This window comes from Sturnus vulgaris, chromosome 2, assembly GCF_052056855.1.
Source record: "Sturnus vulgaris isolate bStuVul1 chromosome 2, bStuVul1.hap1, whole genome shotgun sequence".
NCBI classification, from domain to species: Eukaryota; Metazoa; Chordata; class Aves; order Passeriformes; family Sturnidae; genus Sturnus; species Sturnus vulgaris.
In genome coordinates, this window is record NC_142244.1 from 23,989,059 (window position 1) to 24,008,925 (window position 19,867).

Genomic DNA, 19,867 nt, shown 5'->3' on the forward strand with positions numbered 1-19,867 from the left:
TGGCCAACACTCACAGCTCCTCCAGCTCCCTCTTCCACACTGAAGGGCTGACACCTGGCGAGTGCTTGGGAGGAGGAAGAACCAGATCCATGTGGGAAAGGTGACAGGCCCAACTGGAAGGACAACCCCCACACTGGGCTCTGGAGTGCACACTGCAGCCTCTCTTGCAGGCAGGAGTAATTTCTGCCTCTGCCTCATTTCTGGTTTTTAAAAAACTGTAGGAATTGGGCAGCCTCTCAATTTCTGCCAAGTTTGCTTAAAACTAGACAGTTTTAAGCTGACAGAGGAGAATGAGGGTGGTCTCCTAGAAATGAGGCATCTTCTCATATCAGTAACTTAGGAGTGCAACAACCCTTTACTTGTATTTTTCCAGATTCATGGATTGGTAGTTTTTTCAGGCCACATTGGCTAGCCCACGAGAAATACAAAGGCCACTTAAAGTACAAAGAAATTTCCAGCTGGCAGCAGCTCACTTGAGCTCATATTACACAAACGAAAAATCTAATATAAAAGCATCAGCAGTTGATGCAAATACGGAAACACTAAAGAAAGAAAAACAAAACCAAAAACTCTTGAACTTTTATCACCAGGGATACACCACCAGAGATGCCTACCACAAATTTAAAGGCTGCATTGTCCCTTTCAGAGGGTAAATTTATTTTCTTTCTTTCTACACATTAGAACTGCAGCAGTATTTTAACACTAGGTGAAACTAATAATATAAAAACCGTAAGTTGGGAATGAGCTCCACAGGTATCCACTGAAATAGCTCTCTGCTGCCAACTAGAAAAATAGGGACTGAAGATAGAAGAGATTAGAGATATCTAAGGATTAAGTAAAGAAAAAAACATGTCAGAAAGCTATGCCCTCAGGATAGGAAGCCACTGGGAGTTTGGGGAGGATATGGAGCCAATGTTTGCTGAGAACTTGAATTAATGTACTACGTCTCTGTAATGTCCAACTTCAGTGAACATATCCAATCTGTGATCCACTGAAGGAATGATTAGCATTAAGTTACAGATCTGAAAGCAAGAGGGCATCATACAAATACTACCCTGCCTTCATGTATAACACAGGTCCTAAAGTCCTGCCTTCTACAGGCAACCAGACGAGCCTCATCGAAAATAAAGATCTATTTGGTTTCACTCGGTCACACTGAGATTTCCCCATCCTACCACAGCTCTGCAGACCCCCTGTGTAGCACAGCACCACCTGTGCAGGATCCCTGCTGCCCCTGGGCTGGGGAAGAGTCATGGTCCTGCACTGCAGGACAGCTGTGTGCCCAAATGTCCCCACATTCCAAGTTCTTGCAGTCCTCTGCCACCATGGGGCTGGTCCCATGCAGACTCCTTGGCTAACCTGGCTCACAACCCAAAGAACGAATATTCTTCTGACCCCTCTGCAATCTGACCCTGATGCACAGTTCTCGTGTACTGGGCCTGCAAGTAAACAGTACATTCGGGGATCCTTGGATTTATTTCAAAATAGATGAAGTACTTTTCCAAAAGAAACAGGAACATTAAAGTCTTTGTAATGGAAACAGTGAGACGTGGGTTTCAGACTGATCAAGCCAAAGCAGTCTTCAAGCAATCTCTTGTCACAAACAAGCAATATTTTCACAATCGCCCCACAGCAGACCCCTGTGATATATTTTATTTCCTTTGCAAGTGGCATCAAATCGTTTTCCAAAGTCAAATACATCTACCTTCCTTGCTTCTCTCTCTTGGGACTCTTTGAAGGAGAAGGAAAACATCAAGACTAGACTGTGTTCTGGGATTAAACATGTCAGGAGAGAAACAACAAGACGAAACAATTACAGGCATGATACATAATACAAAATAAATTGGGAAAAGTGTGAGAAAAAGAAGGAGCATAGCCAAATCATCTAAGCCATAGCTGCATAGAGCATAAATCCCCTATGATTTTCCGACTCACCACCCCTTGGTTTAGGATTCTGCTGTACTCTGTTTCGCTATTGTCTATCATTCACACACATAAAACCAGTGCTGCTTTGAGCTACTCTGCCTGATCATAAAAAGCCTTCCTACCCCCAACACCTGTCCTCCTGCCAGCACATAAATCCTAGGTAGATCTGCCATGCACTATCACCTCTCCACAATACTTGAGCTTCTGTACCCCTGCATCTTTTGTACATCTCAATTCAAACATGATTTTCTGAGGACTGACTCACACCACAACTTCCTCCATTTCTAAAAAGACAGGATAATATGCCCTTTGTAGAAGCATCCATTTTGTCTGATTTCTATTCTTGGAATTTCAGATGTCACATCAATTCTGCATCACAGGAGAGTAGGTGAACTGGTGTGAGGGGGAAGATCATCATGGAAAGAACGAATGCCTGCACAAAAGGACACCATCACTGCCTTACATTTATTTGCATTTCAGATGTCATCAGAGGTTTGAATGGCAGCTGTCATTCTGTATCTGACACCTCCCTATGTGGAGATGTTTGTGGCATTTCTCTGCATTTCCTGCATCATTTATGCAATATGCTGAGTACAATCCTAAATGTATCCATTCTTTTGCTGTCCTTCAAAACTCCTGCCCCAATAATCTGAAACCTCCATCCCTGACCACCTTACATATCCAAGGTTAAACAAGCCCTCTGGAGCTTCTGTTTGTTTGCATTCTCTACATCTGCAGAGGGAAGGGATTGTATCACCTGAGTGATACATGCAGAAAAGAATAACACCTTTATAATGAAAAGGTGAGCCTTCTGAGGAGAGAGGTCACATCCTAGTAGGGATGTGCAAAGAAATGCTAAAGCCTCATTACTACTCACAGCTGTAGGGAGATCTCCTTCAACTCACTTGATAATTATGTGGGAACAGAAGGACCAGGACAACTAAGACAATTTGCCTGAAAACAGGAGCAGGAAAGCAATGTTTCCTCTAAAAGTATCACAGATATTCACAGTTGGCTACAGTATTCTTACAACTTAATTCTCTAGCAAGACCCCATCTTTTAAACAAAAGCAGAAAAAAATCTCCCTATTACCTTCTTTTCTCTCAACTCCTCAAAAAGTTTTCCATCCTATTCAATCTTTTCATCTTAACTTTTCAAAATGTGTTTTAGCTCTTATGACTTGTTTTTCCAATTTTTATAAACTTTGCTCCAACCTGATGACTAACAGAAAAATGTTTTTACGGAAAAATTGAGAGCATGATGCACCAGATTCCATAACTCCCAGAAAAACTTCTACATAAGATTATTGATCTATATTACTTTCTTATTCCTGTATTCATTAATTTAAAAATGTGATTATGGTTATGAATCTGTTTTCTAATTTGACTAAACGTACTGAAATACTTTCCTTGCAATCTAGATTTTAAAGACATTAATATTTAATGCTTGGGCAAAAAGAGCTATGCTCATTAAATACCCTTTTCTTGTTTCTTGCTACTAGCTAAAATTCTGATTAGTTATCTTCCTGATTTCCTTTTCCTTTATCTTGCCCTGAAATAGAAGACCAGTATTCCAGTACTCAAATTAGAAGCCAAGAAGTTAGCGTCTCTGTTTTTTCCACCTCTGGCAATGCACAAAACCTTATTTTGTTGACTGGTATAAGTTACTTGCTCCTGCAAGGATAAGTCTTCAGACCTCTAGACACCACTTCATAGTCCTCTGTTATACTTTGACCAAATGTGCTTAAGAGCACCTACAACAATGAAGTGCTCCCAGCACAGATTCAGTAAGCACACCCCAGGGATTTTCAGCTGGATGGCTCAAGCTTAAGATCACAAAATTAGGGCCTAATGATGTTATTAATAATGAAGCATTGATATCCTCATTCTCATTCTGAATTAGGATTTATGGCAGTGTGAGAAAAACTCAGTATAAATTACATCTGAAGTTATCAATAGCTGCAGAAGAAGTGAAAAAGTGCAGACATAGCTCCTTCACCACCGGAAGGCTGACTAGATACTTTGTCTACTCACATATTAAATATGTGGCATAGAGCAAGTGTGACTAGAAACAGGTAATGGTGATGATAAGATTTTCTTTCTTTGTTAATGACCTATGTGCTGTTTTGCTTGAGGTATTCAACAATTTACTCTCCGCATTTCAGAAACATGCACTGAGTTGATTCAGTATCTAGTGTTTCAACACTAGGATACACTTTTCCTTCCTTAGCCTTTCCCATACAGGGTTCACAAGGATCTGTAGAAGGATACATTAGTTATTCCTCTCCTACTGTCCTGCTTTTGTGTGGGAAACAGACGTAAAAAGAGCTTTGCAAATCACTCAGCTCATCAATGGCCATGATGGAATTCAGTGCAGGTCTGTACCTCCCAGCACTCTGCTTTAGCTGTGAAGCTTCCTTGCTCTTCGCAGGGGATGGCTACTCTCAGCATACAAGCACTGTCCCTGCTCAACCGACCATAAACATGATTAAAAATATATTTGTATTTGGACTCCAAAGTCTATCTTTTTTGCTGTTTTTCTGGTTTGTCTGGGAAACAGGATTTTTTTGCTTTGCAGAATCTGAATAGGGAGCTGCACCTGTTAGCTCTGTGATACCTTAGGGCTCTCTAGTCAACCATCTGCTTTTCAAAATCTATTTGTTCTCTCTTGGGCAACCAAGAAGGCATAAAGTATGTTTTATCACCTCAATGCTGAAAGTGATCATTTACACTAGAAAAATATACTGTGCCAGGCAGAATTACGACAAAGGAAAAAAGAAAAAAAATTCTGTGGAAGGTAGGGAGAGGCAAGAAGAGGAGGTAAAAGAAGAGTGAAGGGGGGTGATCTGAGAGGAGAGGAACAGGAATAAAACTCTCTTACAGCAAAAATCAACTTGATATGCTTTACTGTGACCCAGGGACTTCCTATTACATATTTGTATAACATGCTTCTATATATCTGCAGAAATAAAAATAAAAGATTTGATAATCTAAACTGAAAGAAGCTTTTTTCCCCCAGACACTTTTAAGTGACTGCTGGTCTGGAGTTAGGGCTTGAAACAGATGTTTCAAAGGAATGAAGTATCCTCGTACCACCCAAAGAACAGTCGCAGGCTTTGCATGCTGTTTCTACTAAGAGTAGACCAATGACTGATTCATACCTCCATTATATCACAATTGTGCTTTTATTTGGCACCCTCTCATCTCTTGCAAGTCACTTGCAGATGGTCTAGAAGCCACAGAACAAGCTGTACTTCCTTTCCATGTCAGCCATCCCTATCTTATGGAATCCTTCCAGTTTGCTGCACACAAGGTACAAGGATACTTCTCCAAAGACACCTCTCCTGGCTTCAAAAACCCCCACTTTCTATAGGTTTCTGTAGCTAGCCCTTCCATTAGCAGAAATAAAGAAATAATTTGTACTGCTTGCATCTCCTGCAGCTAGGTAAGTTCACAGAAGCCAACAAAGGAAAGGAAATAAAGGGACTTAGTGGGGCTGTTCAGGGCCTCACACTGAACAACAGGGGGTCCAAAGGAAATACTTCTGAGACTTCCATAATGTGGTTATATAAGCTGCTGTCATGCCATCACTTTCGGTTTTGCAGTCAGATCACCCTGTCTCAAATAGGATAGAGAAGAAACAAAAAGGGTTCAGAGAGTGAAAGACTCTTTAAAACTCTCAAGAGCTTTTCATATGAGAAAAGTTTAGAAAGTGTCAAAATGACAAAGAAAACAAAGAAGACTGAATGTAGTGGAAGTGATATAAATACAAGTGCACAGAGAAAATAGATCTGACTTCCCAAGAAAAGAGGGGACAGTCATTAAAAGGCAGAACACTAAAACCAATAAAAGGATTTTTACTTTTCATTCACATGCTATATAGTAAATTTGCAGTACTCTGTACCCAAAACTCCAGATGGGCCAAGATTTTATCAGTTCAAAAAGGACGAAGTATTGCAATAATAATAATAAGAAAGGCCTTTATAATTATAAATATAAGATAACTACAGAAATGAATAAACAGAATATCCACAATTATGGTACAGTAAACTATAAGTACTGTAAACTGCCCATGTTTAAAGACATAAGTCAATTTTAACTTCATACGTATTAATGAGAAGCTACTACTGTGTTAAAAGTTAAACCACCATTATTCTTTATGGGGAACTTGGCAATTTTTTCTGAAGGATCTGATACGGGGTTCTGTGACACTTTCTGTGTGGCTTTCCAGAGCTGAGTCTCCAACACATATATGCCCCCATCAATCAAGTGTTCAGCTTGTTCACCACTCCTGAACGCAGTCAGTACAATCAAAATAAACCCCCTGTAAAATCAAGAGAACATGTCTGCTCTTCAGGAATACATGCTGTTTTCATTAACTTGTGAGAAGTGAAATTATTTTAGCCATTACTTTCAATGCACACGATGAAGCGGGGAGAAGAAATGAGGGGCAGCGTTCTATAGGTTTGATAAAAAACGGCAGTGATAGAGTCTTATTTGATAATTAAGATGTGAGTAAGAGTCATATTTTAAGACAAAGCACTCTTAACCACCTATCTCCGTGCCCTTTTTTAGTATAAGAAAATGAAGTTTGCGTGTGGAATAAACAAAAATAAAATCCTCCATAAATTTGAGCCAGCTCCTGAAGAAACAAATGAGCCTCCTGTGCTACCTATTTCTGTCAAGAGTTTTGTATCTGATGTATAATTTTGGGTTTACTTATGAGGTCGCCTGTCCCACAGAGAGGCTGTTAAAATAACTTTTCCCCTTTAAACAGCTGTCTAGTAAAGAAAAAGTGGAAGCTCAAGTACATTGGAAATTTTCACCCATCAAACTTGGCTAAAAGTGGTGAAATTTGGGAGGCAAAGGAGTAGGAAACAGGTAGGTAAACTGTGGACAGGAGAAAACAGAGTGGGCTCCCAAACATCTAATTTCCCTGGGGAGCCACACCTAGGGAAGCCGTGGGGATGCAGGCAGTCCCTAGGAGTCACTCACAAAAAGTTCCTTCCCTGCAGCATCTCACAAGCCTTCCTCCAGTGAAATCAGTGTAGCAATACAAGCACATACAGGCAGTAAGTTCCTGCCCCACATTCAGCTGATGCGTAGTCTTTTAATTAGAGGCGCCTCCATAAAAGCCAGCACCCATTTAAACAAAATAAAAATGCACCATATACTTTTTCCCCAACTTGTTTTGTTTCCTTGTCCTACACTCTGTGCTAACAGAAAAGCACACACTGCAGCCTGCCTAATAGACTATCCTCACTTCCCCAACTTTCAGACGAAATATAGCTGTGAAACCAAAACACCAGTTTTATCGGAGACAGAGAGAAGTAGCAGTCCTCTAAACGACGGCAATCTAAAGCTTTAGATGAAATAAAGGCAGTAATGCACACATTCTTACCTGTACAAGTCTGCACCATCAGCCTTTGAGAGGTTTTTTTACATCTACTCTGTAACGATGCATTTTTTGAAAATGGTTCTAGTGCTCAGGAATGCCAAGAATTTAGGAAGAGAGCCACAGCTTAAGAGAGCAATTATTTGCCAGTAAATACTCAATTTGCTGTGATTTTTCTTCTCCTAACTCGCCCTCTCCATAATCCGTCTCTTGCTGCGTCATGAGCACAAGAAGTCTTTTCTTCATAGCAAAACACTTCAGTTTGCTATTTTGCTAGCATTAATTAAGAATTCCCTCTACTGGTCATTTTCTGTACTCTTACAAATAGCACCTTGAGCCCCGGACATTAGAAGGCAGTGAGTCAGTGTGTGGGATTCAGCCACCATTTCTAAACACCTTCAACCACATTCACCCAGTTTACAATATTCAGGACATCTCAGTTGAATTACTGCTTTGTGTCCAGTTTGTATTCAGATGGGGGCCATATGTTCCTTCATGTATTAGAGCAGAGCTCATTAGCACTGCTCCAGTCACGCCACAGCAAACATTTTTTTTTCTATCTTGCCTCCATTTTAACCTGATTAAAAACATTTTCTCCAGGGTAGGTTTCTGGAAAGGAACTGCTCAAATCCAAAGTACTGTTAAAAAGGATATGTGCAATTTTAAAATTAGTTTTAAATTAAAATTTGCTGCAAAAAAACCCCAGTTGTTACTTAGGATTAAACTGCTTACTAAAAGCACCTTCTAAAAATATGGAAGAGTCTTCACAAAAACTCTGTTGCAGTAACCACAAGGGCTAAATATTCAGTAGGCATACATACCTAGCTCTCCCATACGGATTTAGGCACATACTATTTTTAAAGAGGGTATGTATGTATGCATCTGTGCAAGCACCATCATACAAGTAGATTAACACCTTGCAATAATGGGGAGAGTGGGTGTAGTCAGAAATCTGGATGTGCAAATTGTATTTCCTAAGAAATTTTGTGTAGGCAAGTCCCATTCTGCTCAATCAACAGTAGGCAGAGAAATACTATATTTGGAAAAAATTCATAAAATACAGAAGGAGTGACTTGAATCACGCACATTAATTGCTAAATGAAAATCTAGGTTCTGAAATACAAAACAGGAACACCCATATTGGGAGCAGAAGAAAAAAAAAAGACACACCTGGGATTGAAGAGTATGATAAAGAATCCCTTTGAATCCATTTTAGGATAGAAATTAATCATCTGTTAAAATCACCTTGGATCTGGCTACTTCTTACATGAATGAAAACAACTTTTGGGCCCCAAATTGAAGATTAACATCACATTATAAATGCTTCACTGTGTTTAGAAAGACTGTGTGCATTTCATATGATGCAGTGATATTGCAGAAAACCATGGAATTCCCTCAAATCCACACCATAGTATAATAAATGTGTTCCTCACATACAAATAAGTGTTACAAAACAACATGTTCAAAGTACAAACTGCACCAGAGGCATCAAACAAGCCCTAATAAAATGCATTTCTGTTATGTATATCCTATGTATCTACTGCTAAGAAGCAGGCAAGTTAGAAACATACTGAAACTACTCAATCATCTTTAGGAATATCGTACACACACATATTGTACACACTCTCCTACAGAGCCATATGCCCAAATTGATTTTGAGTTCATGTCAAAAATTATTTAACTTTTCTCCCCATACACCTCAATCAAACAGTAACAGAACAGCAGGAGCCATAGGGTCCATTTTTGTGGGGCACTGAGCATCTTCTCCACAAAAGACATCACTCCCAAAATCCAAAATAGGATGGGGAAACAAACAGCATGTGAAAGGTGAAAACCCCACTTCAAGAGCACTTCTTCTTTCTTCCCTAAAACTGATTTTTCTCTGACAGCTCTAAAAACAGTGCATAAATAATATCATGGCTAACATATCTACCTACACAAGTGCTTTGGAAACAGGAGAACTGCCAAGAGCCCGGGTAGGGCCCATCCTGGATGCTTTGAAGCAGAAAACAGTTCACACAGGTTTCAAGAAGACAGCTGTGGACCTGTTCCCTGATGCTCATTTCTGAGGGAAATACACTGAACTTCAGCTAAACAGAGCTACATGCTAATTGCACATAAGATTAACTGTTTTCCCTTAGGCTTTGAATTACACTGACATAAATAAAGCGTTTCAGAATTAAACCTGACTATTGTCAAGTTTATGTTATGCATAATTTAAGAAGAGGGCAAAGAAGAGTAGATCAGTCTTAGGAGGTACTTTCAGGTTAAATTTTCAATATTTAGATGAGAATCTGAAAATGAAACTTTAAATCAACTGTAAACAAAATTAAAGTACATTAAAGAAAATGAAAGTGGCAAATATAATTCTGTTGTTAAAGTATAAAAGTAAAAAATAATTATGAACAAAAATAAATTTAATTTTTATAAATAATTGTAAGCATGCAGAGTTTGTTGCAATATTTTGCAATAAATAACTATTTCTGAAAAAATGAATAAGGGCTTCCCAATTTTTTGTTGTCTGAAAATTACGTGCTTCCATATTAATATACTAATTTGCCTTTCCAGAGCAGAGCTTTTGAAAGAAGAGCTGACACAGTTAATAGGGACAATTGGGTTAAAAGGGAATTTCCTGGATAAAGTCAGAACATAACAAATTCTTACTTATCCAGTGTAGTTAATGTAAAATTATACTCTTCTCAACAGGGACTGCATGGTGAAAGGCATATCTGGTTTGTTTGGGAGGTGCCCCCATTAATTGGATTTTTTTTTTTCTTAATGCTCTTAGCAATCAGCCAGTAGAGCCAGACATTGTCCTCAGGTAACCTCACACAGCTGCCTCCAGTGCAAAATGCTGTCACTTCTCAGACTTCATACGTTGTGATCCGCTTCCTTCCTTCCTTCCTTGACGCTGGTCCCCGGGGCTGCCAGCCCAGCCCAGCGCTCGCCCGGGGACCGGGCTCTCACGGGGCTCCCGGAGCCCCGGCACGGCTGAGTCCCGTCCGAACGCGCCTTTTTGGGCAGGAATCCCTCCCAAACCCCAGTGACACAAAGCCGAGTGCGGGCCCCTCCGCTGTTTGAACCTCGCGGGCTTTTTTCACCCGCTTGCAGCACCTTTTTGGTTTCACTTTCAAAGGTACTTTCATCACCCAAAGCTGGACAGGCGTTCTGCAGGCTTTTCTAGCAGGGAAAAATCTCTCTCGAAACAACTTAGTGCTTTAGTTTCTGTGTCACAAGGGCTCTCAGCACTACCATCTCCACACTGGATTAACTCTCAGCATTATCTATGTAATGTTTACCGCAACATCGGACACGAATGAGCATCTCTACCTACTTAGAAATGAAGCAAGCAGAACTCCAAACAACAAACTTAAAGAAATCATTAATTTTGAGGAAAAGAGAAAAGGAAATTAAGCCCACCTTTAGGTATGCTAACCTGCTAAGGTAAAGGATTCAGCTGGTCCTGAGCTAAAATTCAGCTGCTCAATGATACATCTTTTTCCAGCCTAATTCCTACTGAAATCAACAAACTTCTGGACAGTAACACTGATACAAACCTGATCTACTAAAATCCCACAGATTTAGGAAGGTGTGATCATACCCCAAAACTGCCCCCAAGGCAGCAATACCTTAGGGAGGACTGACAAGATGATTAGTAAGAACCAGCTTGCTGTAGGAAGCTTTCCACTGGAAAGCTGTCTCCTGGCAAGACACCAAGATCTCTTGCAGCCGAGTGGGGAGATAAAGGTTATCACTATTCCCATTAGCAGTGTTAGGAAGCTAAGAAGGTACGTAGTGACATCTCTCAATCCGAGCACAGCATGTGAACTTATTTTTTATTTTGCTCTCTGCACTGACATGATATTTTCAATAAATAAACCTTGTCATCTATTTAGTAAAAAAATATAATTAATAATTATAATATCATGGATCTTATAACCAATTTTCTGTACACATTCAACAATAGATTGTTTCACAACTTGGCAATATGATGTAACTTAGGTCAGGCGTGGAGGCGTAGTTTGTAGAGGCTGTTACTAAGTGACAAAAGAATTTAGGGCATCTGTGAAAAGGTTGCATTTGTTAAGTGTTCATTTCCAAACAGTGGTGGCTCCAAGGGAGCTGCATTTTTAAAAATTTTTTGTTTGTTTGTTTCTTGGGCTTTTTTTTGGATGGGATTTCCTGCCTACCTCTGCTGAAAGTTGCTGGAGAAGAGCTGGTTTGGTATTTTGCTGGAAGAATCATTCTGGGGAGATTCAACAAGCAAACATCACTGATACAAAGTTCCAGCCTCTGCTATTTCATAAGTATTTTTTGTTTGTTTTGCTTTATACATCTCCACTTAGAGTTCATGGAGCACAGTTATTTCCAGTTCAAATATAAAAACACACTAGGAAAAAACCTGTAATACTTTATCCTATCAGACTAATAACGCACAGCTTATGTGCCATTTAAATCAGAATTGCTTTCCCCCAGTGAATGGTGGATAAAACCGTTCTAGACGGCAGCAGATGGAATTGGAAACTTTGTCTTCATCTCTGTATCTGGGGCACACATGATCAGCCTGTGTGAACAAGGTTACAGCCAAACATGTAAAAAGAAATGTATCAGGGCATTAGCATTTGCAGATAATAACACAGAAGCAGCTCTACACTGCGGCTCTGAAACAACCATTTTCACTCTGCAGAGGTTATCAAAAACTCCAACTGAGGCAGGCTGGGCAGGCTCACTCACCATCCTGCAAGGGTGAGAGGAGCACGCAGAAGTCTCCTCTTCTGCCAAGAGCCCTACGCAACAGGAAGAGAGATGTGGACATTTCCCAAAGCAGCTGCTGACAAGGTGTGCTTGGGGAGGAGTGGAGAGGCCTGCTGCAATTGCCTGGAAGCACGGATAATATTCTGGGGGATCTTCAGGACCACGTGCTGACAGGAAAATACAGCACTGTGGCGTAGGCCGGGAACCCGATCCACACATATATGTTCCATACTCACCATCAGTATCAGAGAGCAGTTTTATCTCCAAAGTACCTCTGCAGCAGGGAAAGAGCATCCCCTTCCTTTTAAAGCTGGGGAACGTAAGCACAAGTACATTATTGACTTTTCCAAGGTTACTGAGCCAGACAGGAGCAGCCGGATCTTGGTCTGGTCTGCTGATCAGAGCCTTAGTAACACTAAGCAATCCTCCCTCCAGCTTCAAGGCCACAACGTCTGTGGTTTAGATATTTTCACAGAGGGCATAATCTGGGGATACGTAAGGATATGCAAGACAGGAAAAAACCTCTTATTTGATCTTCACAGGAAACCTTAGCCCTGAAATAACCTTGAGGTAAAAGAAATAATGAAAAGCATGATTTTTACTTGCAAGTTTAACACATGAGGTTTGAAGGTCATCAGAGTGTTTTTGTCTCTGAAGTGAAAACTGGTGTTTTTACACGATACCTTCAGCACAGTGGTTTTAAATTATCTCTGCAAAGATGGATACAAGCACTTTGTTTACCAGGTTAGGAACTGAGAAAAAAAAAAATCAATGAGATTAAAAATTCTCCTTGGCTTAATTACCCTTAACATTTTATTCACTTAATCAAAGAAAAAAAAATCAGCTTGGCTGTTTTAACAGCAGAGTCAACCCAACTGGAAAATTCACTTTCTACAAGAAATTTTCAAAAGGAAAACTCCAGATAGCAACATGCTAGAGAAATGCCTTCAGCTGCAGACAGAACTGTATTGTAATGAAATCTTTTATTTTGACTCCCTACCTCTCCTTCCCTCCAAAAGACAGGGAATACTGTTGGATTTGAATATTGGTTTAGACCAACTCTTTTTCCATGAGCAGGGCCACTGCGTAGGACACAGACATACAGAATTATATGCCTGTAAATGTATTTTGCAGACTACTTGCACAAATAAACACATAAAAGAAATTATGATAAAGAGAGCATGACTATGTCTTCAAATTTTTTTTCCCCTTCCCTAATGCACGTTACTAAGTTATATAAGTAGTTTAATTTCAGAAACGGGGATTACTGGAGATCACTAACATTTTTTTTCAAAACATACAAGAAGCAACAGCAATGTTGGAAATGGACTGGAGCTGTGAGGTCCTCATTCTGCATCTTCATGGCACTTTTCTGGGGCCCCAGTGATTTTCTGTACCACTGCGAAACAGTGATTTTTATATCTAGAGATCAAAGGGGCAGGATCTGTTCTCTGAGGACACGAAGTCCTAATACACGTTAAAACTAAATGCTCTTAAGTTGTTCACTGTAGGGAACTTGGAAAAGACACTTTGTTTTGCATCATTTATAGTGCCTCGTAATCAAAAGATTTTAGAAAAAACAGAAAAACACATACATAAGTTGAGAGAACTGTTCCAGACCTCATCCTAAATTGACTATATATAGCAAAATAATAAAATGGATATAAATATCTTTCATATCAAGCTTCCAGTTTTATTTGGTTCTATTTAAACACATATTTTGCTGTGGCAAACTGTATTCTTTCTGATCTCTTAGACAGTGGGTTTCATGCATTTTTTGCACATATTTGAACTTTTGATCGTTTTCCAAAATTTCACTGCTAGTATCCTAGGCAGCCATCAGTGGGCAGTGATATGGGTCATTCTAGTTCAGAATTAAAAGGAGATGAGTGTGACTGATCCTTTTTCTCAAGGCCAAATCTTAGAACAAATCATCTGGAGAACTGCCAACAACTTCAGTAAGACCAGAAATTGTCCCTACTGTTATCTAAAAAACTTCATGTGCTGTATGAGAAAATCAGGGTGCAAATTCTCCAGCCATATTAGACTCATTCTCCTACAGACTAGGAAAAGGATAATCAGACAAAAGAGCAAAGGGAGGGACTGCAGACTTTACTGATGCTTATATGCTATTGCTCATCAAATTCCAAAATAGATGGAGGAAAAACAAGGAAGTGTGAGCAGCACTGCATCAGTTCTTTCTGAGCAAAAGTGGAAATACTGCCTTTCTTCAGTACAATTTAGAACAGGTTTTATTACTGAAATAATGTATATTATAAGTAAATATAATATATGAATACCAACACACAGGACTGTTTTGTCTTAATCCTTTATGCTTTGCTCCCAGCAAAGCACAAATGGAAGAAAATAAAGCTGGATTATAAACAACTTATGAAGTTTTTGTTTGTTTGTTTGTTTGTTGGTGGTTTTTTCTTTTGTTTTTGTCACAAAGTGACAGCTCAAGGGAAAAAACCATGCTTTTGTACCCTTTTTTGAATTTCATGCTCTGGAAAGAGGTCACACACAATATGCATGTGTATGTATGTATGTCAGATTTACTAGAATGGCAAGGAAGAAAATGAGGTGATCTCAAAAGAAGACAAGAATCTGGGACTTTGAATTGTCTGACTTCAATAGTGTTTCAAGGACTTGGAATGTGACACATACTGGCATATTGTGCCTTGCTGTGAATGAGGGGTCCACCGAAGCTTTACAGCATCTCTGTTCCCAAACAGGAATACACAAAGTTCATGAGGCACATCTGAAAGCTCGGGATGTGATGGGGCATTCTTAACCCCTCACTTTCTAGCGTGCAGTGCTTACCCCAATGAATGCCTGGCCTTTTACTGACCTTTAATTTCATAATAGGCTCATGTTGACAAAACACTCCAAAATGAGATCAACATAGATAGGTAGCTTGCGCTGTGATATAGAGAAGAGTTTTCAAAAGCAGGGGAGCAGAGGAGAGCAGTAGTGGCATACATTATGGGAACTATGTGTTCAGCTGTTTGCATGTGGGGCTATCATCTTCAAGTACTGCATCATATTGTTAAAGCATCTTGTTTTTTTTCTAAAAGCCTATAAAACTTCGGGGTTTTTTTCTTTTTATTTTTGGTGGGGCTTTTTGTTGGTGGTGCTTTTTGAATTTTATTTTAACTAGTCCTACATTCCACTCAGTTCTATTAGGCAGCCACCTCTGAGTCAAAAGACAAAGGCAGATGAAATGTGGAAAGAGTTTGAGAGGAGAACCAGAACCAAAGAATTCCAAATTCGAGCTTCAGACTGCATAAATATCCATTTTAGCAAAGTTACCTTGTTTCACTGCTCTTTAAATTTCAGGGCAAATACTTAGAGTGATAATTTAGCCACAGAATGTTTGTATTAAACAGGGGCCTCCTGCTCTCAAGTTCCAATAGTTTACAACAAAGAGTTTATTAAACACAACTCTTTCTGTCTGACATTCAAATCCATCTCTGCAACACACTCTCCTCTGGATTTGTGCCACCGAATGAAATGCTTTGGAAAAACAAAATAAACCAAAACCCTGCTGTGGAAACAGGACAAATCTAGTTTCACATCCCCTGCAGAGAGAGAAACAAGACGGAAGTAAAAAGCACCAAATGGAGCTCATAAAGCTTCACTCTGATCTCAGCCTCCACGTTCTGGCAGAAAGCACTACCTAAGAGATGTAATCTGCTTCAAGTGAGAACAGCCTCTGATTGCACCGTGAGCACAAAAATATATTGTCTGTGAACAATTACCCTGAACAAACTCTGAATAAGGGAAATCTGACTACAGAATAAGGGGAAATGTGGTGGGAGGCAGGCTAATTGTCCCCCTCCCTTGCCAAGACCTTATCTTGCACGCCAGCCATCTGTAGTAGCTGTGCAACTACAGTTTTGTGGGCTATGCTGAATCTCCTTTCCACAAACTGTACCACAATGAGGTGCAATCAGTCTTGCCCATCAGACACCATCCACCACGGAAGGGAAGTTATTTGAGTGCTGTAATAAAACCAGTTTCTCACTTTATGTTCATATAATTACTGGTAGCTGCTCATATTCCTTATAACATTCCATGAAGCAGTGCATAAGTGGAAGGGAACTCATCCTTACCCACAGGTGCTATGGGGAGTCAATGGGGCTGGTATTAAAATTCACTACTTCTTTCTCTTTCAGCATACCTATAAATAAAATGAATTTATTTATTTGAAAGTCACTGCCCAAAACAGAAGCACATTCTGAACACTGTGACATGAGAAGGAGAAAAATGCACACCTGAGTACAGGCTTTCTGCATTCCTGGATCGTGGACATCTCTTTAATTACATTTTGAGGACAATCAGCAACTTAGAAAGTACATGGTGGGTCAGATCTCCTTTTCAGGTTTTTGTTTTGTTTTCTACTTTTATACAAAATCCATGCACACTTTGGAACATATACAGGCAGACATTAAAGAAAAAGCACACAACTAGACACAGGGAGGCCACCTGGTTATCAACCAAGTGCTCACCTTGTTCGTAAAACTATTCTGAAATTCACGTAGGAAACAGCTTTTTCTGCACAAGAGCACAGCAGAATGCTCTGCCCAAATATGGGAGTTTCTGTAACACAAAGCTTTGCTGACAGCTTTCTTGTGAACCCCCTATGATCACATTCACTGCTTGGACTTTGAGTTGGCTTTATTAGTGTACTGGGCACTCTGCACATATTCATCACTGGGTTTTTACAACAAGAACATCTCCCATGTCATATGACAGTCTGTTTTAGACTTATTCCTTCAGAAAGCAATACTCTGCTGGTATTTCTCCTTTTTTTATTAATTAATTCATTTGAGACTATTACTTAAATTTTCATTTTAACGTATTTTTTGTGGGGAACTATTAGTGACTTTTAAAGCTGCATAAAATTGTCATTGATGTAAAGTCTTTGTTAGCATACGTGTATGAATCTGTTTGCACTATACGTGCACATGTATGTATGTATATGTGCATGTGTAGGCACAGATTAAAAAAAACAAAACAAAAAAATCTTCCCAACTGCATCTTCCTCCCTCCTTCCTTCTCCATTCTGAGCAGGTTCCTGCTATCAACTGCTGGAGTGTGCTCACTCTACACCTAGAGCTATAATTATTTTGCTTTAATTTTACAAAACCTTTTGTTCCATTCCCACGAGCCCACCTGATCCTTATATTACACTTGCTCTATTAAAAAAGTCATGCAGAACAAAGCACAGTTGTACTGATTCATAAGTAACTCACCCCCCACCCCCTCTTTTTCTTTCTACTAGGTTCATGCATCTTACCACAGTTTCATGACAGTGTCCCTGATACCACTCCATGGTCCCATTTTTGCCTGTTTTTCCTTTCTTTTAAACAGTTATTTTTATGTGCTTAGAGTCCAATTACACCATTGTGTGCTGCTGATTTGAATTGCTGTTGTTCTCAATCGTTTTATGTTACGCTCTTTGGCACAACCAATACAGTGCAGAGGGTGTTATGGAATTTATTTGTTGTAATCAGACTCTAGGATTCTTTTTAATTATTATTATTCATATTCATGGAGTACAAGCACCAGGGCTAGCCCTACATTTTCTCAAGGCAATCCAAAGGCCATCTGTGGCCAGCCTCTGACACCAGCTTCCCCTGTCTGCAGAAAAAGGGCCCAGCAGCAGCTCAGATCAAGGTGATCACTATTATTTGGGCACGGCCTGCACGAACCACTACGCTTTACAGAAGACCAAAGACACCAACAACACTTGTGATAGGATGTTCACATGTCATCTCAGATTTAAGAAAACCAAACTAACCTTTCACAAATTATTGCTGAAAAATGGAAGGACAAAGTACAGCCTGTCAGTAAAGATGGAAATAATAAAAGGGCTGTTTCATCTTCCTGTCTTGTACAACTTCCTTGAGCTGAGACAGCCTTCATTTTCTGGCTTATAAAGCACTAAGCATTTTGTTAGGACTAAGTAGCAGATAAATAATCATCAGCCAGAACAGTGCATGTGAAGGTAGTGCTAGCAAGGAGCAAATAAAGCCAAGCTCCTAGTGGACACCTTCTAAAGATGGAGAGCAGGACATTTTGCAGTGCTCTACTGAACATCAGAGGAGGTAGGTCAGTCCAGGCCAGGCAAAGGGGTGAGAGAAGGCAACAAGAGGAAGGAAAACGGGGTGTGTTTATGTTTTTCTGGGTGACATGTGTAACAATGGTGAATACCAATGCTTTCTAGCAATTAAAGAGAACAGGAAAAAAAGGGAAATGTGGCAAGGCACAGAACAAACATATCTGTACAGGGTACAAACGAAAGTTGCAATTTACCAAAGAATAACCATTCTGCACATTTTATGTAGAATGTCAAATCTATCAGATTTTTCTCTTATTAAATCATCATTCTACAGCAACAATCATTCTCTCAATCAATCCTCCGTGTTAACAACTCTTAGTAATGACTAACTTGGCAGGAACTGATGTTTACATACATTTTAAAGTCCTGAGCACTGTTCTGTATTTTTTGGATGCTAAATTTCCTTTACATTTTGTCCCTTATTTTTTAACCTGTTTTTAAAGGATAGATGCATTCAATTGGAAAATAAAATTTTGTGACACACACTCAGATTGTGTTAGTTCAGGAAATTGGCAGTGGGTAAGAACAAAAGCATTCACCTCCTGATTGCTGATTCAAATCTAACCCAAGTGAGATAGTCACAGAAGCTATAAGCCTCCCATGGTGGCTTTGTGATTTGAGATTATTTTTATGAATTTCAATCCACTTTAGGCCAAGAAGCAGAATCGCAAATCCACTGCCTGAATGAGCATTAAGCGGCATCACTGCACACAATAACAAGGGAGATTCCAAAAACCAAACTGGTTCTGGGGACAAACTCCCAGCCTTAACCTAGGAAACAATTATTAAAAAGCAGGGTATTTTGTTCCACATAAATGTGGAGCAAAGGAAATATATGTATCTACCTACCAGACAGAAAATAGCCCCTGTAGTCATATAAGGTGGTTGTTGCAACATTTACCCGAGGTGTAAGTACAGGTTACGTTGTGGCCCTGTATCACTTCAGAGCTGAGAGACAGGGAGGGCAGGAGGAGAGAATACAGCAACGATTTTCTATCATAAACCCCGAAGAAGAAGCAGCAAGCTCATGCAGTCCTTATACCTTAAAATCAAAAGATCCTCAGAGCTACTGAACCATTGGTCATTATCTGGTCCATTTTTCCTGCCTAGATAAAAGACACAAATGAAGCATTTAATTTTGCAGAAGATCAAACCCAAGGAGGGGTGTGTTTCACTTTTTATTTTATTTGGGACACGACTGCTTAACGAATCTATTAGCAAAGCCATTTCCCTAAACAAACATCCTATAGCACACAACAACATAGTGATGCTCTGGCATATTTCCCACGGCTCCTTCTTTCAGGGAGCATGAATCATTAAAATCACTTGGGAATGAGCAATTTCGGCTTCCTCCCTTAGATACATCTGCTAACCTGAGAGAGGTAAAGATCTCAGGACTCACGAGCAGATTTAAGTTTTTCCACTGTCTGTGATGAAATGGAGCCAATGCAGATTCTTCCTTCGTATCTGCACTCAGATGCTTCTCTGTTATGTTTCATTTCACATTTGTGATGTTTATTCCTTAGAAACAGGAAAAATGCGCAGCTGACACACCATGTTTGCGTGCAACTTGGAATTGTTCTTCAGTGGCCATAGCTTGGACAGGCACTTGAGTATTCAAAGGGAAGTGGGATGAGAAAAAGAGCTGCCTTTTAAATGGGCAAG

The 19,867-nt window shown here is 39.7% G+C and overlaps 1 protein-coding gene across 31 annotated transcripts in view; it reads right to left on the minus strand.

Moving 5' to 3' along the window:
- Positions 1-19,867, minus strand: part of ZBTB20 (zinc finger and BTB domain containing 20) — a 504,648-nt gene that overhangs the window by 308,940 nt on the left and 175,841 nt on the right. For 4 of the 31 annotated variants that reach the window (XM_088158954.1, XM_088158965.1, XM_088158963.1 and 1 more), the window contains exon 1: positions 7,327-7,964. The exons of the other annotated variants lie outside the window; for them this stretch is intronic. The gene's annotated coding sequence lies outside the window, so the exon portion shown is untranslated. Of the gene's footprint in view, positions 1-7,326; positions 7,965-19,867 lie in introns of those variants that run through there. 31 annotated transcript variants of the gene reach the window in all.